This window comes from Podarcis pityusensis (genome assembly GCF_964106645.2).
Source record: "Podarcis pityusensis genome assembly, chromosome: 1".
Lineage (NCBI taxonomy): Eukaryota > Metazoa > Chordata > Lepidosauria > Squamata > Lacertidae > Podarcis > Podarcis pityusensis.
In genome coordinates this window covers 54,865,151-54,889,323 of record NC_138028.1, presented here as the reverse complement: position 1 = coordinate 54,889,323, position 24,173 = coordinate 54,865,151, and the positions used below count along the sequence as shown (strand labels likewise).

Below are 24,173 nucleotides of genomic sequence, written 5' to 3'. Positions count from 1 at the left end.
AAACAAAACTCAAAAGGGTTAGGACTTGAAAAACAGCCAAGCAAACAAACATATATATTTTTCTTCCTAAGGTACTATAACTTTGGTGTTAATCAGAAAAAAGCTGAAATGAAATAAATGATACTTAAAAGAAGAGACCAAGTTTCTGGAGGATGAGTCTCCCAATAAACCACATGCACCACTTACAGTAATTCTGCAAGGGATGTACATTTGGAATTAATGATGCATTCAGCAAATAAAGGATGGATTCAGATGGCAGCATCCTTCACAACTCATTTAGTGCTGTACATTGGAAGAGGGGCAAGGACTCACAAGAGGATATAAGTGGTGCGCATAGGAAATGTGCTAGTGTCTCCCTTCTGTGTGGAGTTACCCTAATTCCTGCATTCTGTGACATCCATAGCAAGCACAACTTCTGTCTCTACCATTAAATTGAATTTAAATTTAAATACTTTATTGTCACTTGTATACAGTGAGATTACATAAGCACCCCCCACTCAGCTCTCTTAGTCTTAATTCCCCTCATTTACTGATGCACACCCACCAAACCTGAAAGTCAGTTGCCCTGTTGTTATCTTTTCATTCAGCAGCCTAACAGCCCACAGATAGAAGCTGTTCTTTACCCTGTTGGTGGGACTAATCATGTTTCTATATCTTCTGCCTCAGAGCAGGAGATCAAGAAAGTGCCGGCCAGGGTGTGAATCATCCCTGAGAATTTTCCTCACTCTCCTGAGGCAATGTTCTTCCGCAATGTCATCCAGTGGATTCACAGGACAGCCCATAATATCTTGTGCTGTATTTACCACCCTCTGTAGGTACTTCCTATCAGTTGATGTCAAACCAGCGTACCACACTGTGATGCAGTATGAAAGGACACTTTCTATTGTGGACCGGTAGAAGATCATCAAATGTTGATTGACATCGTTCTTTCGCAATACTCTGAGGAGATGGAGTCTCTGTTGGGCTTTCTTAACCACCTGGGTTGTATTGATTTTCCAAGCAAGGTCTTCACTGAGATAAACTCCTAGGATGGTAATGAGACTATGAGACAAGATTTCAGACTCTTGGGGGACAGGGGCTTTCTCCTGAAAATTTGACCCTCTGGTCAATGTGTCCCCTGAGGTTTCCTTTTCCACTGCTAAAGCGCAAACTCCTCTGCCAGCCCATTTAGCTCCTTCTCTTCTCAACTGCCAATATTTTGCTTGTGATATTTGTAGGGGCCAAAATCATGAACCTACTAATCCTTGTCTAGCTTTCATTTGGATCAGCAAGAAAGGAACTGCACAATCTCCCTGTGGTTTTACAGGGAAGCTCTCCTTTTTTGAAGATAAAACCCTCCAAAGATAGCTCAGTTTCTCTTTAAAATAACAAGATGTAGAAGGAATCACTAGGTAAGAAAATGTAGTGGACTATTTCTATGATACGGACTTAGAAGGATCTGAGATAAGAGTATACAATGAATGGGGAAGGTAGAATAGTAAGTACTATGTGAAGGAAAAGGTATTTAAACATGAATAGGATAGCAGTCTCAGATACAAAAATGCAGTTTTTTTCAGTAGAAATGCGGGAATGTCAAATGATGAGGGTCACTCAGCAATTATGGATGGATGGATGGATGGATAGATAGATAGATATAGATATATACTGTAATGCTTTGCTGAAAACCAATAAAATCTAAGCAAAGTGTTTCTCTGTTCTCGGATAGCTTTTTAATTGGACACAAATATGATGGCGTTCCCAAGTCAAAGAAGGACAGATCTAAACTGTTGGGGAGGGGGAGCTATTAGAATATTTCAAAGGAGATCAAGGGTATAAACCTCAGAGATGGCAGAGAAAGCCAACAGAAGGTTAATCAATTCTCCTTTTAACTTTCATAAATAAGATCACGTTTAAATAGAAAATGAGCTTATGGAGAAGACCATATGTGAATGGCATTTGGCGGGTGGGGGGAGGTGGACTGAAGGTTATGAAATAAGCAATTAGCTTTTCTAGTAAAGAGCATTTGAAAACTGAAATGCTTAATTATCTTGTGTCATTCTTTTCACTTTGCCTTCATATGGGGATTGGGAAGTGAAGGTAACTAGACAAGACAGTGCCATCATCCTGCCTCCTAAGTTATTAAGCAGCTACTGGTACAGGCATAAGCCTCTCCCCGAGTCACCTCTATATGTAACTTTGGAAAGATCCACATATAGACAGATGTAATGCCTGCTTCATGCATGGGAAAGTCAGTTTCAAGTAATCTAGGAAAAGAGGCAAGCTTATAAAATGAACAGGTTATGAATGCATGCCATTGCTGATTTCAGCACAGGCATTATACTATATTGCTTTTTTATAAAGAACTCACATAACTATGAAAGATTCCAATTAACTTATGAACGATATATCCTTAGAACAATGTCAAAATCAGAATCATGCAGAAAGAGTATGATATATATTTTATTAGGCTAAAAGCTCATGTGTCCATTTGCCAGGCACCAGCAAAACCAGTCTATGGCAATATTGCTACAAGGACTATAAGCATCGTTTGATTTTAAATGCTGTACTGTACAAAAATTGGAGAATGTCCTGCATTTGTCAGAATCTGACTGTGGCAGCATCAGGCTGTAAATGGCTTTAAAGTCCTAAATGGCTTAGGTCCAGAATACCTTAGGGATTGTCTCTTTCCATAACATCTTATCCACTCCTGCTTTTATTTTTGGATTAAAAGACTAGATTTTTATTATTTTTCAGCTGCTGAGAGTCTGTTTTGTTTTGTTTTGTGGTGCTCTAATTACATTGTATTTTAAAAAATATATATGGTGTAAACCACCATGACTAGCATATATACCCTGGATAAATTAATCGATCAACCAAAATCAAAAGGGGGGGGGGGAGAAGAATAATTAAAAAAAAAACAAAAACCTGACCCAATTTCTAGACATCCCAAACCAGCCACCATGCCAAAATCCTGGAACAATGACTGCTACTTCAGCATTCATTTTGTGCAATACTACTGTACAATAAGTACTGTATTCAGTAGCATACTTCAACTTTGGATGAATGATTTACACAACATCTGCATAGATTATATAGAGTTCTAGAGGATGGGAGTTTAACAGACACACACACACACACACACACACACACACACACACACTACATATCTATGTTTGCAATTTTTTTCTTTTGGCATTTTGTATTAGGCTGCTTGTCAGCTAGTTTGAGAAAAATCAATGAGGCAAACAATACAATGCTAGCCTGAGTTATGCCTGCTGGACAGAGCTATAGGATCACAACCAAATTGATAGTAAACGTTCATAAAGTCATGCACAACAATATCATTGTGTCAGAGCAATCCTGACCCAGCAAAAGCTGAACACTAGCAGGACCAAAAGTGGGATAGTGGCGCTGGTAAAACAATTAATGATGCTACAAAGTAGTCAACAGAGTCAGAATCTTTACTGGTATGAAATTAACATAGGTAAAATTAGCTTAGCTAAAAACCACTAAAGTCAGGTGAGAGTCTTTGTGCCAAACACTTTACTTCCCAGCCACACTGCTGAATGTGATTCCAACTAATTCATTAGTCTATCAGTGCATTAGGGATATATCAGTCCCAACAAAGTTAACACAGCTCACACTTAACAGACAAACAGCATCACAGTGCCCTGGGGATGTTTGCCTATCTGACTCCTAAGTATATGAAAATGAAAAAGATCTCCCAAAATCCATTCAAAGAAAATGGGGAAAATGCCCATGAACATCCTCTCCCTTGTATGTCAAGCAATTTCTGGGAACATAACATATCTCTACAGAAACATGAGTTTATAAGGTTAATTGCAACTGAGTACTTTGGCAGCATTCTGCAAATCATTTATACTTTTAAAAAGAAGAGATAGCTAAACAAGAGATTTTTCTCTTAACATGCAGGGTTATATGTGCCCCAACCATTTTCCCCTGTTAAAAAAAGCACTCTAATCGTACTCATTAGCAACAAGATTTAAATAAGTAATTGGTGTTTTCACTTTGTGACCTTGAAGGAGAGCACAGCTTTCATGTACTTTGCATTCATTATTGCTAACAGAGTTCAGGGTCATCTGGCTTCCCCACCTCCACCCCCCCCCCCGCTTTTCTTTTTTAAACCCACTGTTTATAGGGATACTTCTGTCCACTGTGATCTGTGTCAGAAATCTCATTTACAAGAAGCCAGCCGAGCTCAAAATTGTTCTGCCTGCTCTAAATGTACAGTTTAAACCTTTTCAGCTCTGGAGATTTGGCCCATTTTATGGCTTAATAAAGATCAGCAAATAAAATGAATTTGGGGTCTCAGCACAGTTGCTTGTGGATTCCTGCCAACATCACATATCCAATCATTCAATTAGTGTTAATAGCACTGTTTGCTTAGAATCTTATATACACAATAGGAGGGAAAGTTTTAGGTCATAATGCATTGGCAGAGGTTTAGGGACAAGCTTCACAGCATCATATATCTTCTATATAGCTGACAAGAGCTATTACCTCATTGATCTAAGCAGCATCAAATTCATCCTTATTTAAAACAACATGCAAACAAGCATTTCCAACGTGTCCACATAATAACTGCCACAAAAGATTTTCCCCCCTCTGGTATATTCAAAAGCTGCCCTACTTTTCTGGATTACATGATAACAAAATAGTACAACCACTGTTTTGTTTTTGGAGCATTTTGTATAAAGTGTCTGAGCTTTGTAGACAAATCAAATAAATGCACTGTTTCCACACAAGATTCTTAGGGTGGAATTCAACCGTGAACTATTACAAATGTTCTGTCTGCACAAACATATCAGCTTGCCAGATGGAAAAATCCCCCCCTCTGCTCCTCAGCTGTCATAGGGGTTATCTCACCCACCCCTAGCCAATTTCAGGGGTGCGGGGAGGGGGGGGAAAGCTTCATTGTTCAAGTTAAAACTCTCGTGAAGAGCTTCTACTGACTAGGTTCATTAGGTGAATCCCACCAGTTCTACTGGTGGCAATTTGTAGTCTCTGCATAGCACTGATGCAAACTGTACATAGTACTGATATATCCTAAGGGTCTAACCAGATATGCCATTTTTCTCGCCTATAGCCCTGGTGGTCTTGCCTATTTGATCATAAAGAACTGGTGCAGCACTGCAGCACCATCCCTGCAGTTAGAGTCACAGTCATAGAGCTCAGTTTGTCTGGTCTCTTATTCTATCCTAAACAAACAAAACAAAACAAACCCACTAGTCTGTGCAATAAGTTTTATTTCCAAGGCGATGCACTTCTGCCTTTCAGGAGATGAATCTTCTGGACTGTACTTGCTCTTTGATGTTAGGTTAGTTTGAATATTTTCAGTTGCCAAAAATCAAGAATGTACCTGGATCTGTATGGTGTATGTATGTGTTTATTCTACTCTTGATTGTCCTTAAATAGTCGTATCTTGAACTTTTGGGTCAATATCTGTTATTACGACTAGTCCCAGGGTATCATCAAAAGTCAGCCAGAGGTTATTTCTCCTTAAATTCTAAACCTATTCCAACCGCATTTGATATACTGATGGCAGTTCAGATGTTTCAATTGATGTAAAATGTTTCAGAAAGTTTGTTATTTATTTATTTAAACTGTTTATGTGCTGCTGCCTTTCAGGGCAAAGCCCTCCTGAGGCAGCTTACAAAAGATCATTAAAACCTTTAAAAAACAAAACGAAACAAAAACACACACACAATACAGTAACTAAAAACAGCAGCAGTTTAAAAACCCAGCTCAAAACATTTTAAACAGGACACTTTGAAGCACATATGTTTTAAAAGTCCATTTGGTACTGTATAATTTTAGAAGAAAGAAAGAAAGAAAGAAAGAAAGAAAGAAAGAAAGAAGTAACAAATCTACAAAATGTTCCAAGCAATCTGATGAATATTGGCTCAGGAAATAGGAGAGGTTTTTCACGAGTTCTCCATAGGGGAATTCCATAAAGAATAAAACAGCTCTGGGTTGCTGCAAGCTTTTTCCCTTACAAAAGTTCCATTTTATTTCATGCTAACATTAAGCTCTGTAATGCCTTGGAAGTAGAATGTGAGAAATGTAAAGAGAAATAAGGCTTCTGTCTTTAATCTGTGGTATTTACTGTTTGGGATATATCTGGGCTGCCTGAATAACTCTCTAGAACTCCATAGAACACAAATATAGAATGTATTATAAGCGGCCGGTAGCATTCATATTCATATCTCTATCTCTATCTGCATAATCGTATACACACCTACTCAAACATGAGCTCCATTGTGTATTGGATCGCAGCCTTAAACTGTTATATTGAAACATGACAATTGGATTTAATATTGTTTTCGACCTGGTATAAGGCAGGGGCAGCCAAGATTCTGCTCTCCAGATGTTGTTGGGCATCTCCTTTAACTCTAGACATTGTTGGGGGATGATGGGAGTTGTAGTCCAGTAACATCTGCAGGGCACCATGTTGTCTACCACTGGTATAACTTTTTTTTTCCTTTTCTTTTCGAATAATTAAGATACTCTGTACATTTGTTGCAACATGTAGCAGAAGAATGAGTGAGCAGCTGACTTTTTAAAATGGTGAACTTTCCATTCTACTTATTTGTAATCTATCGTTCATTCGTTTTTTCATTTTATTTCTCTAGAAAGAATTTTTTAAAAAAACATTTGTTTTGTTTTTTCACTTGGTCAATAGCACGTTGTTGTTTTGGGGGAGTATCATCACAGTCAACATGCTCCCCACCTCCTAGGGTGATGCAGACAAATCTATATTACTTGCCTTTTTCTGTGACTAGAAAAATGTCAAGATGCCTTTGTTCTAGTCACAGAAGTAGCTGCTGCAATCAGCTGTGTGTCCCTGCTTCAGACACACAGAAAACCAAGGAGAAAATCCATCAAAATGTTATGTCAGCACCTGCTCTCTACTTCATCGCTTATGCTAATTATTATATTTAGCCCACTTGAAAGTAGATCATGGTTATTTCTATCCCATTTTCTTTCAAGCTGTATACTTAAGGTTGGGGTGTTCATTTAATTTTGTAGATCAATAAAGTTTCAGTGTCCCTAGATGACATAGGAGATTATTATTCTGCTTTGATATATTTTATTTTAAGGATTTTCTTAGATAGTAAATATTTAATGCATATTTAATCTATGTGTGCTTAGATAGGCCTGTGATGAAAAATACAGAAAGCAATACACTGAATTAAATCAAGACCCCAATCTATGCATTTCCAAATGAACACAAAGTAGTTAACAAACAGAAGGGATGCATCCTATAATATATTTTCCCCTAATAAATAAACAGGACATTTAAACATATCATTTATTTCAAAAAGTTACATAAGGTATTCATTTTAGGAGTTGCTTCCATGTATGTTTAATTTGTTTTTAAGAAATCAATCATAGCATGGTTACCTATAATAAAGGATTGAGGTAGAAAGAGGTTATTTTGGGATTGAAGCAACAAAAATCTATCCAACTGTAGTTTCCCATCTTGAATTTAACAGGGCTGAGTGAATCTCACGTGTGGGGCATGTTAGAAAATACAGAGAACTACAATGTGCATAATGAAGCTCTGTTTCTGCACTAATGTCCTCATCCAGTAATCCATACTTGAAAGCAAGCTCCTGAAAATAGATTTGCAATGAGAAATCCCATCCCCGATTTAGTGGCAGAAGCTGTTAGTTCACCAGTGAATTGCCTCATAAGTTGCTGCTGTTGCCATGTCAACCTGGGGGTTGTGCCAGGCTGTTTTAAACTAGCGTGCTTTAACCTTGGGTCTCCATATGTTGTTGGACTGCAACTTCCATCATTCCTGACCACGAAACAAGATTGGACTTGCAGTCCAACAACCTCTGGTACCCAAGGTTGAAGAACTCTGTTTTAGATCCAATGCATGTGGTAGGTCATAGTCCTCATTTGGTGTTTTCTGTTGAGTAGAACGATACTGATGACTAAATGGGGGATATGCTAACAACCTCCTTGCCAAATTCTAGGCAACTCACTATCTTGCAAGTTTCAGAATCAGAATGTCAATAAGCCTCTATTTGGGTGTTGGACAAATGGTTTGGTTCACCCCCAGAAACTGATGGTTCTAAAGGCATTTCTAGCAAACAGTGACAGTGGCTTGGCTGAAGAATTTTAAGTTATAGAACTGTGGTAACTCCTTTGCATGCTTTATCTATGCCATCCCTGGCTCAAACAGCATTCCGCTACCTGTGTTGACCACAACTCCCACCAGTCCCAGCCAGCATGTCTGCCTATTTAAGAGAAGAAATAGTCCCCAGGTGGCTTAGGAATTGCAGTTGTAAGACTGCTTCTGAAAAACGTTGTCTAATCCCGGCATGTTACATAATTATCAACACTCATTTGTAAGCAAGGTTCTTAAGTGTACCATGGCAGCTCAACACCAGGGATTCTTGGATGACGCTGATGATCTGGAACTCTTCCAGTTAAGCTTTTAGCCTGCTTTGGGGAATGAACCTGCCTCGGGCCAACTATTGTCTGAATCACCCTGTATGGTTTTTCACGCCATAAAGCATGGTATTATTTTGGATCTCCTGCCAGGGTTGGTAACTGGGGACACCACTTTGAGATGGCTCAGTCAACCTGATGAGATGATTCAAGTGATGGCCTTGGGCATTTCTGCTCCTTTCCTCATGGGGAGCTGCATGCTTCTGTCTTGTCTCCCATATTATTTGATATAGAAAAAACTCTGGTAGTGTGCTAACCACGTCATCCTTTAGGCACGCACAACCTAGTCACCATTAACTATCCTGCAAAAATGTCAAGGTTAGGTTCCTGCAATGAGTTTGATGTTAGGCTGCATGGTAGGCTTGTCTGGAAACTGCAACTGGTTCAGAATGTAGCAGTCAGACTCTTAGCTGAAGCCACAATGAATGTTTTATTCCAGTACTTTGAAACCTACGTCAGCATTCACTTCTTTCTGGGCACAATTCTGGGCACAAAGAGATTGTGTGGGAGAGAACAAGCTGGAAGGTTAAGTAAAATGACCCGTACTTGTATTAAAGCACAATAAAGTGTGTATTGTTAGCATACAACAGTTTCCAGCCCTGCTTCCTAATACAAGGAACAGCACAGAAATGAACTTTAAAATGAATTTTCTCACATAAAATTAAGACTGCAATCCTCAGCACTCATTGAAATAATAGGATTTTTGAGGAAGCATGCAGGGGACTTTATGGCCTGTTTTTACATGAAGACAGCATGACATTTTTTTCCCAAATGTGGCAAGATGGAGTTGGGCCACGAAGAAGCCATTTCTAGCCATGCAGAAATGTTGGAGGCCCAGAAAGGGTTCATGGCTCCCCAATGATGAAATCCCCCCCAGTTGGAGGTATGTTTATTCTACTTGCTGGCATCCTTTGTCCCCTACTGAAAATACATCTGTTCCATTTGACCTGTGAGGGCTGTCGTGCTGACGGTGCTTTTGTCTATTGTTTTGTGTCTATGTATTCTGCTGCCACTGGTAATTCTTATTTTTTATTAGATTTATATACAGGGCAATTCACAAGATAAAAATACAGGATAAAAGCACAAAATAAATAATTAAAAACAATACCCCCACAAGCACATTTAAATGCCACAAAATATTAATCAGCAGGAGGCTTGGTTGAAGAAGATACTGTTGTTGTTGTTGTTTTATTGCTGATGTTTTATTTTGTATTTTATTGCCAAGTTCTCACTGCTCTGAGAACTTTTATAGAAGGGTGGGGGAGTCTACAAATGTAACAAATGATGATGGTGGTGATGATGATTCAAGATGATGACATATATTTTCTTCCTATCAAATGCTTGTAAATGGAGGCCTTACTTTGAGCACCTCACCATTAAAGCATAGGACTGAACACTGGGCCTTTTCACTGACGACTGCTCAGACCTCTCAACTCAAAGGCGTTCTCAAAATGGAGGACATAAAAAATAAATAAGCCCCCAAACATTAAAAATATCAAAGAAAATGCACACTAAAGGGAGAGTGAAACAAAGAGCTACAAGCCATACTAGTCCACAGACACAGTAGAGGCCTATAGTCCTCGATCCTTCTGCCTCATGCAGTCTTGGAGAAATGCCACGGCACTGTAATTATCTCTCCTCCAGCTTTAACTACAACTGGGAGTCCCAGCTATTCATTATGAGGTGATGATGACAGCTCCAGGAGGGCAGGCAGTAACTGACTTGCTGAAAATCACACTGAATATATAGGGTGGGATTCAGTATCTCACACTTCCAGTCCTTCTATCTATGCAAGCATTTCAGCTAGCCACCCTCCACTCCTCCTGCACACTGTTGACTTACTGGTACAGGAAGGAGCTTTGCTGCTGCAACAGCCATGTCCTAGGACATGGGGATGGGAGAGGTTTCCATCCAGATGTTACTGGACTACAACTCCCATCGTTCCTTTCAATTGGCTACACTGGCTTTAGGAACCGGAGTCCAACAACACCTGCAGGGCCTCAGATTCCCCACCGCAGTCCTTGAGCCATTCAACGTGTATTCCCTACCGCAGTCCTTGAGACGTGTAGCTTGAGCCATTCGATTCCATCATCCCAGACAGTTTGCATGCATCTTTTATGCTCCTTCTCATTGCATGGAATACAGTGTGATACATACCTTTCAAATTAACAGGCAGGTTGCTATTGCTGGGATAAGAACTGCCTTGCTGCATCAGATCAAGAGGCCAGCTGGCACTCTACAGTAAGCAGAGGTTCAAAGAAAGTCACACAGGTATGAAATGAGGGAGGCAGACATTTCCTGCTCTAGTCTCTAGGATCTGGTAATATGTACAAGGTACACTTCCTCAGAACAGGGAGGATTCAGTTTTAGCTAGTGCAGTTAGCAGCCATTAATAGACATCTCAAAGCAAACAACTATGATCACAGTTGGTGGCAATGAGTTTCATAAATTAATGCATTTTCATTGTCCAAATCTACAGTATCTTTAACAAAACAAAATAAGAAATTGAGCTGCAAGAACTGCACACAGTATTCTAAAGTGGTCCTAGATTTATATGGGAGTATTAACTTACTTCCTTTTTTAAAAAAAAATCAGTCCCTCTCCTAATAAAGTTGCCTTTCTCCCCCCTGATGCCACACACTGAGCTGATATTCTAAGGTGACTTCAAGCTCTCTTTCCTGAGTTGCTGCAGCCAATTTGCACCCCATCATCATTTGTATGAAAGTTCAGCATTTTTGTCCCACTTTTCACTTTGGGTGGGGAAATAGATATAACTATCTTCCTGGGTCTCTTAGCAGGCTGTGGGAACGGAGGTGAGAGAATCAAAGGCTCCTATTTTGTGTGATAACATATTTTATCCTCTGTTTTTTGTACTTCTAACCATGGAAGGCAAAAAAATAAAAATAAACTTACAGTAACTTTCTCTTCTAATATTCTACCTTAGGGTCCCCCACCACCACCACCATCTTGATACTAGCTTTCCTTTCCTCTCCTTCTCACGCAGCCTGTAATGCTTCTCCCTTAGCAGGTAGTAAAAGTCACATTAATGAAATATGAAGAAGGCAAGCCAGTTTGTCAAATGTTTCCAAAAGCACCATGAGAAATAACTTTGTCTAAAATTGAAATTCTCTATGCTGGGGTAGCTAGCATAGTGTTGACTGGGAGTGCAGCAACTTGTGTAGGGTACTGGGTTGGCTACCCCTGCTATATGCACTTACATGGGAGTAAGTCCCATTGAAGTTAGTGCTAGGACTAGATGAATATTACCTAGCTTCAAGTGAAAAGTATTCATCCCCACAGTACTTTATTTTTTTAAAAAATATATATTTTTAAAACCATTTTAAGAAAACAGATCAAAATACCCATTACATTCCCCTCCTTTCCCCACCCTTCCCTCCCTCTCCCACCCCCTAAGGCCTTCCCTCAGCTCCCCTCTCTGATTTGTTTGCACATTTTATTCTCTGCATGTTAAAAATTGTACATATCATTGTCTTCTCTGTCATATATTCTGCTAATAAATTTGTGGGTGTTTATTCAAAACCTGCCAAGGAGCCCAAATCATTTTGGTGGGTTTTTTTTAGATAGTTTGTAAAAAGTTCCCATTCTTCCTTGAAGTCACGGTTGTCCTTCTCACATAATTTATATGTCAACTTTGCCAACTCCGCATAACTCATCAGTTTTTCTTGCCATTGTTCTTTCGTTGGGGTTTCCTCATTCTTCCATCCTTGTGCTAACAAGACTCCTGCCAGTGTTGTTGCATACATAAATAAATTCTTTGTTTTTCTTGGCAGGTCTTGTCCTAAAATCCCTAGCAAAAACACTTCTGGCTTCTTTACAAATGTCATTTTAAACATTTTTTTCAATTCATCATATATCATCTCCCAAAAATTTTTAACATTCCCACCACATATGATAAAAGTACCTTCTTATTCTTTAGATTTTCAACATATATTTGACCCAGTTTTGTACATTTTTGCCATTTGTACTGGTGTAATATACCATCTATACATCATTTTCATAGAATTTTCTTTCAAGAGAACAATCTGTAAATTTCAAATCCACCTTCCCCAACTTTTCCCAATCCTCAAATTGTATATTATGTCCTATATCTTGTGCCCATTTGATCATAACTGATTTGACCTCCTCATCTTTTGTTTCGTATTCCAGAAGAAAACTATAGTATATGCTTTCTTCAGCAGCTTCACTTCTTCTTCTATAACCTCCTTTTGAAATCTGGAGGTCGTGTAGCTAAACCCTTTTTTATTATCTTCCTTGTACATCTCATATAATTGTCTATTATGTAGCCAACTCTGAAAATGGTCTTTAATTTCTTCATAATTTTTTAATTTCCATTTCCCTTCTTGGTCTCTCAGTAAATCTCTGTATGTATGCCACTTCCCCTTTTTCCCAGCCGGTTTGAATATCGAAGCTTCGATTGGTGATAGCCACCAGGGTGTTTGTTGTTCTCTTAAATATTTGTACCTCTCCCACACCCTCCATCCCCACAGTACTTTAAATAACATTTACAAATTATGGTTGGACCAATCTAAAGATCCATCTAGTCTGGCATTCTGTTCCCAGTGACCAACCAGATGCCTATGGGTAGGCTTCAGGCTGGACTTGAGTGCAGTATCTCTCTCCCACTCATGTTCTCCAGCAACTGATATTCAGAGGCCTGCTGCCTAGTAACCACTGATAGCCTTATTTCTCATTAATTTCTCTAAACCCCTTTTAAAGCTGTCCAAGCTGGTGGCCATCACTACATCTTGTGATGCTGAATCCCATAATTTAACTATGTTCTGGTGTGAAGAAATACTTCCTTTCATCAGTCCTGAATTGAGCTTCATTGGAAGACTGTGTTCTAATATTATGCGAATATTATGCTACTTTCAGTACTCTTTGACTAATTTTACAAATTTCTATCATGTCCTCTTTCAAAAGCCACAAGATACTTGGATGGTGATACACTGGTGGTCTTCAAGGCTTTTGTTGTTCTTGGGTTGTTTTCCACTTATTTTTTTCAGACAGTAACATTTATATAAGGTGTGTTTGGACTGTACTCATCTTGAAAATGTGCTAGACAGCCCTCATTATAACATCACAATACAAATAGCAAATGTATCCAAGAACAGAGTACTTAAGGGGCCAGGGAAACCATACAGGATCCCTAGAGTTTTCAGAGACTGAACTGCAAATTTGGAGGCTCAACCTTACTGATGATAATGTATACATTTTATTACATCAGGCAAGGTCAAATGAACAATTCTTATATTTTGGATTGTGTTCAATGGCACCAACATTCAGCAGGCAAGAAAACGACTAGGCTTCATTTACCCAGGCAAGATCTGGGGACTGGAATGTGTGCAAGGGCTGGTAAGCAGCTGATTTTCCCTATGACAAAGGTGTTCCCAATCAACCAGAAAAAAAATAATTATTTCATTAAAGGATTCTAACCCAAAGTGCAAAGGTACATTGTGGTATGTAGGCAGTTAATGCTGATCAGTTGACAGGTGTAAAATAACAAAGCCAAAACACACATCAATGGGAAAAGTAAACTATCATATTTATAAGATCAGATTCCTCTGTGTTGAACAAGAAGAGAGGTACAAAAACCTGCCTTTCAATGTTAATTGCCTAAAATACCCTCCGACCAGCTGAAGAAAGCTGCATCCTTCATCTATTACTAGCAACAAAAGACAACAGAGTAAGCAATGACTCCAGTTAACCCACAAGTCACTGGTTCTGTTTCAAAGCCTCACTTGCTTTCTCTTCCTCTGGCCACTGCTGCTTAGCAACCTCAACAGTGCTTTCATAGTCTATATTTATTCTAGAGGGATTTCATTCCCCCCCTCCACTTCTTTTTCTTTGTGAAAGTCTATAACGGAGATTTTTATTTTTTTTCAAAGAAAAGGAAAAAAACGCTTGTTTTTCATCTCTTAACTGGGCATCCCAATGTCCTCTTTTTGTAATAAAATAAATACAATCAGATTGTGCTTGGCCAATAAAAGAAGTGCTGGACATCTTCTATTTACTTGGGATTAGAACCACATCTCACACACCCCCTCCAGCCTTTGGTACCCATTTCAGAAGTGTGCTTGGGCTTTGAATTCCCTATCTACAAATCACGGTCCCTTGCGGAAATGGACATGGGTCTTTTGTCAAACTCTCTGTTTGAACAGATAGCTCCTGAAGAAATCTTTTCATTGTCTTGGGGAATATCCTGTGCTCTACTTCACTAACGCTTTCAAGTAGTCATGCAGTTTCTGAGTAGTTGGCATTGGAGGAGAGAGGGGGAGAGATTGTGCCGCATCACTGACTCACCGGCAGATCTTGCATCATGCAGAGTGGAGAGAAATGATATTCAGAGACCAGTTTTCACTCTGTCTACGCAACAAAAGGCACAGGTTTTTCAATACATTTGTTTTTGGGGTTTTTTAAGGGAGGGGGAATACAGTGGTAGAGGTAAATTGCTTCATTGACCTGTGGGGAAACAAGGAAGATGGCATATGGCAAAAAACATATATACTGAGTGTGGGGAAAGTAGTGAAGGGCCCCACAATCCTGGGGTCTCTTTATTTCCACACTCTTTTTCATGCACTTTTCTCTATATAACTTTGTCCAGCCTTTATTTATAGCAGGGGTAGTCAACCTTTTTATACCTACTGCCCACTAATGGATCTTGATGGTAAAATTTCTTACCACCCACCAGTGCTCGATAGAAGGAGGCTTCAGCTTGTGCATAGAACCCCCTACCGCCCCCCCTAGAATCCTGAAGCGCCCACTAGTGGGCGGTAGGGACCAGGTTGAGAACCCCTGATTTATAGGATGGGCACCAGGACAGCACAGCTATTGCTCTGTCATCATAAGATATGGGGGAATGGAAGACATGGAAAGGCAGGGTAAGAACCTGATAACTCTACATGAACTCCTGTCCACTTAACAGGATCATTATGTGATCTTGAAACCAGAGTTGTAACTCCAAATGTCAGACAGCCCTGCCATTGGGAGCGTAAGTGGAGGCACTGTTTATTTATTTGCTCTGTCTCACTCACTGGATCATCACCTTGTCATGGTGAGTTGGACTTACACATCACTTGGGAAGACAGGAGAACTAATGCCAGTGTACTGGAAGAAGCAAAGATCGCCAGTGTCAAAGCAATGATTCTTCAACATATACTTCGTTGGACTGGTCATTTGTGAGGATGCCTGATTATTGTCTTCCAAAGCAACTACTCTACTCTGAACTTAAAAAAAATGGAAAGCGTAATGCTGGTGTTCAACAAAGAGGTTCAAAGACTCTCTCAAGGCAAATATTTAAAAATATAGTACAAACACCAACAACTGGGAAACACTGGCCTGCGAGCGCTCCAGTCAGAGAACAGCCTTTATCAAAGGTGTCATGGACTTTGAAGACGCTTGAACACAAAAGGGAGAAATGTGCTAAGAGGAAGTCACGCTGGGCAAACCCTCACTGTGATCAACTCCCGTCCAGAAACCTATGTCCCCACTGTGGTTAAGATTGTGTTCATGGTAGACAATCTTACTTGGCTATAGGTGATCACCAAAGAAGAAGAAGAAGATTTGCTCTGTGTATCAGATGCTTTTTCATACAAAATGCTCAAGGCAGCTTATAACATTTAATTGAAAACAATTAACATGCTCAATTCAAATGCTAAGTATACAAATGCAAGGCCATAAAATACTGGAAGAAACAAGCTATTTCATAATAAAACCCAGAAAAACAGAACAAAACCCATTTAAAAAATATAATTGAAAACCAAACTAGAAATGCTTTCTCAGTCACTGGCAGTATTCCAGCAATGAAGAAAACTGGCAAGCCTCCCTCAGGGAGCTTGTTTTATAATGTAACAAGGTAGGAGTGCCCTACCTTGTACACTCATTCACACACTGCACTGCTTTAATAAGTGTGTAAAAGCATTGCAGAGTCACCCCTCTGGCAGATCTAAATTGGTAGACCTAGTGTCCATCTACTGGTGGAGCTACATCCAGAAAACACCTTTCCACTCACTTTGGAGACTCTCAGTCCTTTCCCCGGCTCCTTTCACTTCATCCAACCCTTAATTAATTTCATTACTTCTACAAGCAACTTTACAGTGCCTTCCTCACTGCATCCCTCATCCCCCCAAAAGCCAGGTTAACAGTACTGGACTTCAGCGTTGTCATACATTACCATATTTTTCGCTCTATAGGATGTACCGGACGATAAAACACACCTAGTTTGGGGGGAGGAAACAAGAAGAAAAAAATCCTGAACCCCAGAAGCCAGAACCGCAAGAGGGATCTGGCTTCTGGGATAGCCTCTTGCTGTTCTGGCTTCGAGGACAGCCTTCGAAGCCTCCACAGGGCAGCGGGGTGCCTTCAACCCGCTGTCCTGCGGAGGTTTTGCACAGCTAACCCCAAGCTAGAACAGCAAGACGAAGCGCTGCGCAGCGCTCCGTCTCCCTGTTCTGGCTTTGGGCTTAGCTGCGCAGCTTGCATTCGCTCCATAGGATGCACACACATGTTCCCTTACTTTTTAGAAGGGAAAAAGTGCGTCCTATAGAGCGAAAAATACGGTACTTTCCATCTCCCTTCACCAAAATGGGTATAACAACACTATGTTATTTTGCAGGGCTTCTATGGTCCACACTTGTTTAGCCACAATCCTGCCCCCTGCAGTATGGATGTGATAATGATGAACTTCATTTGCATTGGCATTAAGAGAATAACTTTCAAAAGATTTACAAACTCAAAAGAAAAACTTTTTTTGTTTGTTTTTGTTTCTAATCCCAAGTTAAAAAGATCACAAGCCCCTACCTTTGCTACTACCTGTTGTTGAGTTGACACACTATTCCACAATCACTGCTACACTAAAATGCTGGATACCTGCTTTGGTTTCAATGGGGCAGCAATCACTTCTCCACTAGCAAAGACCAGCAGAAAAGGATTAGCAATAAGCCAAAAGTCTAGATAATAGAAGTTTCACTTGAGCTTTCTCTTTGTCTAATTGGTTAGCTCTGCTTTCCTAAATGTTAGTCACTGCTATGACTTCATTTGTTGGTTCAAAACCACTGAAAGGTGGGAGTAGGCTAGTTTCTCACAAAACAAAATGAATTTGGCCTCATATCTTAGGTTCTACAAATGGTAGAAACACTCCTTTTTAATGAAAGCTGGGAGTTGGGGAATTATGGTTCATCGAAGATTCTGAATTAGAGAAATGTGAGTGATCTCTTGCTTTGGTGTGTATTGGCAGGATGTGCTGGCTGCATTATGTGGCTGTACAGTATTTAATTCAATGGTCCAAATCCTACTTAGTACTTCATATTAAGGCTAACAGTGTGCGTTAGTCATAATGAAGCAACTAACTAGAAAATCATTTCTTGTTTATCTCAACTTTCCACAATAGATTAGTATTTATTTTGAAGAAAAAAGGAACAGGGAGGCTTTCCCCACTGTATGTAAAGGCATATGATAATATATTATCCAATTCACACGTGAGAGAGGTGAGCTTTATGATCAATCTGGGATAATGCTGCTGAATAAATTGAAAGCTAAGCATGCATGAACAGGTTTAGTTGTTTTGTTTTTACCACATATGGTTATTAATGTGCTTCATCGCATAATGTAGAAAATGGGGTTAGTACCAAGCCATGTATTTAAAATAAAATAAAATGGAAGAAAGCAAGAGTCAAATTAGAATAATAGCTGATACAATACCTGAAATTAAGATGCATGAAACAAGGCTGATCTTCTGTGGTCAGGGAAAGCCTGGGCAAAATGATAAGTCTTCCCAAGACATTTTAAGTAAATGACAATTTGTGCTTGATGCATGACAGAGGGAATGGCATTCCACAGTATGAGGTCAAGAGCAGAAAACACCAGTTTTGGGGTCACTGACCTATGATTTTCTGTAGGGTACAGAGCCACAAGTAGAATTTCTACAAATTATCTGTGTGATCTTACAGATCTACACAGGGGCAGGTGATCTTTCAGGTAACCCATTTTCAAATTTCTCATGACTTTAGGTTATGAAGACCTTGAGTATGGCTTAGTGACTGACCATAAGGCAATGCAGTTCCCTCAGCACAAGTGCAATGTTTTTGTGTTAAGGTGCTCCAGTCAACAGCCAGGCCACAGCAATATGTACCAGCTGCATTTTTTGGATCAAACCTATGGAAAGCCCCAAACAAGAGGTTGTTTCCTTTTACTGCTGCTGTTGCTCCCAAAACAGGGAAAGGAGAATTCAGGTTCTGTCTTCCCCTTCTCCTCCTCTCCACTGCAGCCGCAGCAGCACTCATAGCAGCAGTGGGAAAGAGATCTGCCATTCCTTCCTCCTCTCTTGTTTCTCAGTTTTCTCACATGGAGAAAATATTGATTGATTGATTGATTGATTGATTGAATTTATATACCACCCTATAACCAAAGGTCTCAAGGTAGTTCACAGAACAGGATGAGGTTTTGGGAAGAAATCTAGAATTTTGAGACTCAGAATGGCAGGAGCTCTGTATATACAAGGGTACTGCCAATTATCCTACGCTTGATGAAAGGAGTTGGAAACTCCTTTCAGATATGCAATGAATATCTATGAAGTAAACACTGTACTCTCTATACTCTCCTGAAGTATTCCTGACCCTTTGAAGATCTACCTAGACTCTGCATACCACATACAAGCATAGAAAGCACTATGGTTGAAAGTGCTCTCTTTAAGCAATTCTAGCTGCTCTGACCACCATGCAATGCATAGAAACTGAAATATGGAATATATCTTTAGGGAGGGGAACCAAGATCAAAGTGACATTCACATTTAAATCCAAACTAAGATGTACAGTGACAATGACATCATTTTATTCTTATTATACCGCCTTTTTCCATACAGGGAGGCTACTACAGCAGTGGATCATAACAGCTTCCCATTTCTCTTCCTGCTGTTAGGATTGCGCATTTCCCCCCATTAAAAATTCCTGCTGGACTCATCACATTTGCCAGACCTGTTCTACACTAGAGGTTGGTTCAGGAAAACATTAACCTATGGATACTAAGAGCAAGGAAATCAATACTGTAAACAAATAACGTAATCTCCACAAAGGATGCAGCTAATATCACACGTAAATAATGAGGAAACCTTTATCTATACAGGTGTATGGACCTTCTCCCCTCCCTCTGCGGCCATCTGTTCAGTACGATTGGTGGCAGATGCTTTATTGATGAAACTGCTCTGAGTTTCATCTGTGAACAAACCGTGTCTGGTGGGGGTTCTCCCCCGCCCCTGCATCTTTCCCATAACTATAGGTTTTCTGATGGTTTGAAATTTAAGTCTTGCCATTCTGCAGTTCTCCCAGCTGGTTTTGGCTTATATAAGAGCTCAGCTACAGCGCTGCTGAGCAAATTCAAAGAGGTTAGTCTGCTTTCTGGGGCTTAGGAGATAAGCTGCACAATTGTTCAGAGTTCATGGTGTTAACTTTCATGTATAGAACGTGTGGTGGGCGCTTTAACTCAATTAACTAATTGAGTCCATACTTCAGTGTCCCAGGGTCAGGGACCATCCCTTTCCCCCTATCTGTCTGTCTGTTTCTTCTCCTTACAATGAAGCCTAGCCTAGCAATGCCTTTCTATGTAGTCACTGATTAACAGCAGCAGCAACAACCATAATAAATCCAGTGCAAAAGAAAAGCAACGACAATGGAAGTAGACTTGTATTTTGGGTCTTCAGCAAGAGAAGTTTATTAGCATATGCAAATGTGTTTCCACACAAAGACAAGGGCTTGGAGACAAGTCCAGTGCATGAGCTGGGATATATGTGGGGGGGGGGGAATTGTGCACAGAAGCACTGCTCTCCTATTAAGAAAGTTGAAAATGGGGGGAGCACTAGTGATCTGGGCTCTATTTTTGGGCCCCTCCCTCCCCCCACCGCAAGACCAAATAGGTAATCAATATTGGCCAGAGTATTGGGCAGCACAGGTGGCTGATGGGAGTGACGGGAAAGTGTATAAACTGAGATGTTGAAAAGCAAATTGGTAAGTCACACAGTGGTTGCTGGGATAGGGCAGGTGTTCAGCACAGGCATGCTTGACTGTGCCATTACCTCTGCTTGAGTTGCTGAAAGGAGAACTGAGGCAGTCACAGTTCATCTCAAATAGCCTTTTCATCTCAGTCCTGCTCACATTTGCTACTTCCAACAATAACAGAAGAATCCCAGATGTGTGTTTCCTTGAGCAGAAAATCACACACACACCTTTTCTTTTCCTTCAGGGGCTGGTGCTCAGATATACTAACCACATGGTACCTGCTCAGAAGTTTGAAATTGCCACATTTCCTCCCTGGTTGACACAGAGAATTAGTAACGTTGTGTACAACTGAATGATCAGATGCTTCAGAGGACTCCCCTGCTCGTAAACACACAGACTGAGGTTTCTGTCATCTGAATTCACATTCAGTGACAGGACTATTGGTGTGCAGAGGCCTGGTGGTGAATGATCCTTCTGAGTACTCATTGATTCATTCATTCATTTTTTTAGAAAAACTACCCTTCACTGGTTAGGACGTGAGAGGTTTACAAAATACCATTCAATGTGTTCAATAATAATAAAAAACATTTACAATCTTAACCATGATTTAAAATAATGGTTTTAAATTCACGCCATCACAGCACTACAGCAGAAGGCAACACCCATGGCCGAAAACACATCCACCTCTTCCAAAAGCCCCGAGGAAGAGGAAAATCCACAGATGGGATGCCACCACCAAGAAAGCTCTGCCTGAATCACTAGTCAATGAGGTTCCCCATCAGAAAAACAGCCTGGTACAAAGGTGGTATGTAGGGAAAGATGGGTCTCTACTGACTTGGGATGGGTGTTGCATGCCAGTGTGTTTTTCTGTTGGATTATGGCTATTATCACAATTAATGGTTACTTTAAGAATTGAGGCACATCTATGCTATTAAAAGACCTGGCCATTCACCACGGGTTTCTGAGATGGACTGCTAAAATTCACATTAATAGGTTGGAGAGAAGACACAACTTTTTTTCTTGCTTCTTGGGGTTTTTTCACTCCTGCTATGCTTGGCTTTGTACAACACTGTGAAGTTCACTAGTGAAAGGGGAAGCAATGAGTGAAGAGTATTTAGGAGTGGTTTGTGGTCCAGCACGTTTAACTTAGTGAATTTATGGGACAGCTTTGCACCTATCTTACTAACTCCTCAGTTCTGACTGGCTGATTTGAAAACAAGTAAGAGGAAGAAACAAAGAAGAATAATTTCACAAAATAAAATGTCAGATTTTCTAAGACATTATGGCAATATCTATGTACTCTCCTTTTCTCTTATAACAGGATCTTTAGAGAAATCCACCCTATCATCATTATCATCAATGCCTCCATTTTATTTTTATTGTTTTTGCCTTCTTTCCACAGCTTTCCGCATTCCAACAGGATCTCCAAACCTAGAAACTCAAAAAACTGAGCTCACATTGACAACCACAAAGAATCACTATCCCAAGAGCTATAATCACCAAGAATGATAATTCAGGTGGTGAAAACTGCACAAATTAAGAGGTTTTTGAATTATATTTTATAACCACAATGATCCTAAAGCCCTCTTTATATACAGTACTACACTTCCTTATAATTTAAACATAAGTGTTACCATAGAAAATGAGCCTTCATTTGAAAATAAGTCATAAACAAGAGGGTTCATTTAAGCCTTCACAGAGTGTCCCCCCCCCCCCAACTGCTAAACACAGTTGGATAAAAATGCAGGACAAAAAAAAGAAGCAGATTGTGCATTCCTAGCAGAGATGAGCCTGGTGCTGTTACCACTACCAAAACTTCAATTGCTGAAGAGTCGCACAACTATGAAGCAAAATGAAATAGCTGTTTCATCTTCTTGTGCCATTTCAAAATGTGCCATATTCCTGTCCAGCCAGAAACTCCATGGGGCTTACTTCCAATTCTGTTCACACACAGGATTTGTCTGCAAAACTGGACCAACCATTTTCCGCTATCTTCTTCGGAAGTTGTGGTAAAAGGCTCTGAAGCCAAAAAATTTCGCTGAAGCATTCAATGTATGATCATAAACATTCCTTCACAAAGAACATTCCTAGACACTGCATTTTTTGCAAAGCAAAAATGGATTTCACATAAATAGTTAAGAGATGGAAAATAAACCTACCAGAATACCTAGTCCATCTTCTGCCCTTCTCCGTTCCTGGCCAATAATGCAGGTGCTCTAGTGGTTAGTCTATCTGCTTGAGTTACACAGACAAAAGACTTCTTTCTTGGGGCCAGCAAAATAGAAGCCAACCCTCTTGTTACAAACTGCCAGTCTTTCTTCATAGTCTCAATCTGTTTAAAATATGAAGAGAATATTTCATTCAGTATTACGTGGGCAGCAGGGACACTGAATGACTGCTGCATTCATTCAAGAAAAGAGGGAGTTCATAGCAGAGCCCCCTCGTGACAAGCAAACTCAACAGCTGTGGTGGCCTTTCAATCAATGAGATAGCTCTTCACAAGTAAAACCTACCCAAAGGAGGTGGGAGTCATACAGAAGTCAATGGTCTGCAACTCATGGTTTACCAGGAGAACCCTGACGTCTGAGTATGAGAAATACAGAGGCCATGGAGCTTCTGAGAGAAAAAAATGGGGGCGCAAAATGACTGCAAATTTTCTCTCATTAAACCCAGCTTGCAGTCCTCTTACTGAGAACTCGAGATGGACAGATCAGCTTAGGTCTGTCCTGTTTCATTTTTGCTGGCAAATAGGAAGCTTGGAAGTAATTTTGGAAAGGATGCATACATGGAATGTTTGCATTTAAATTGCATGCATTATTAACTGCATAATTGCACACATTTCACCCAAAATCCAGATTGTTCAATGGAGAATGACTTCTGTTCCCACCATGGACCGTCCCTCCCCTCCCCTCTCCCCACGTGCCCCTGGAGGGGAGAGAGGGAGGGAAGGTTCCATTGCATGATTGCAAGTTGTCCAGAGGGAACAATGACTTTGTCAGATGCAACCCATAATTTTGAGAGCAATTTTTACACACCAAAATGGCATTGCAAACTCTGACTGGGAGTTGCACTTCCAACTGCAAGCAAATTCTGGCCCATTGGACTGAGTCAATCTGCTGTAAAAGCCTACCAAATTCCTCCTCCATCCTTATTGGGAACTGCTTTATTATTTTCAAAGGAGAAAAGTTGTCATGGCAGATCATTGGTGCCCATCTAATCTGAACTGAGCTAGTTTCATACATGGGATTCTCTAACATAGACTCTTCTCTGGGTCTCAAAAAACTCTAGTGGTTTTAGGGTAATGTTAAACCAGCACCAATAGTGGAAGAAATATGACTTTCATTAATATGACTTCTGAATTCTCTGTGTCTATAGAATCCAAATGGATATGACCAGCACCTACTCCCATTAAAGTCTGTAGAACAAATGTCACAGCTTGTCCAATAGAGGGCAACAGTAGACACATAATTCTGAAAATTCCACCAGTCTATGAGTAGAAATACAACAATGCTGAAGGTATTGTATTTTTTGTTTTACACACAGCATCGTATGGGAGTTGCAATGCTGGGGCATGGTCCCAACTGGTCCCTTCATGTTGGCAGTAGGACTGGATTACTACTACTTTACCAGTTGTCCCACACAAGAGTATTACTTGATTCCAATGGTGTGAGACAAAGGTGAGGTATTGTGGCATATCTGACACCC

General features: G+C 40.1%; 1 protein-coding gene across 6 annotated transcripts in view; it reads right to left on the bottom strand.

Annotated features, from left to right (window-relative positions):
- Window positions 1–24,173, bottom strand: part of LRRC4C (leucine rich repeat containing 4C) — a 624,097-nt gene that overhangs the window by 70,932 nt on the left and 528,992 nt on the right. For 3 of the 6 annotated variants that reach the window (XM_081001811.1, XM_081001813.1, XM_081001812.1), the window contains one exon: window positions 22,628–22,800. The exons of the other annotated variants lie outside the window; for them this stretch is intronic. The gene's annotated coding sequence lies outside the window, so the exon portion shown is untranslated. The remainder of the gene's footprint in view (window positions 1–22,627; window positions 22,801–24,173) is intronic. 6 annotated transcript variants of the gene reach the window in all.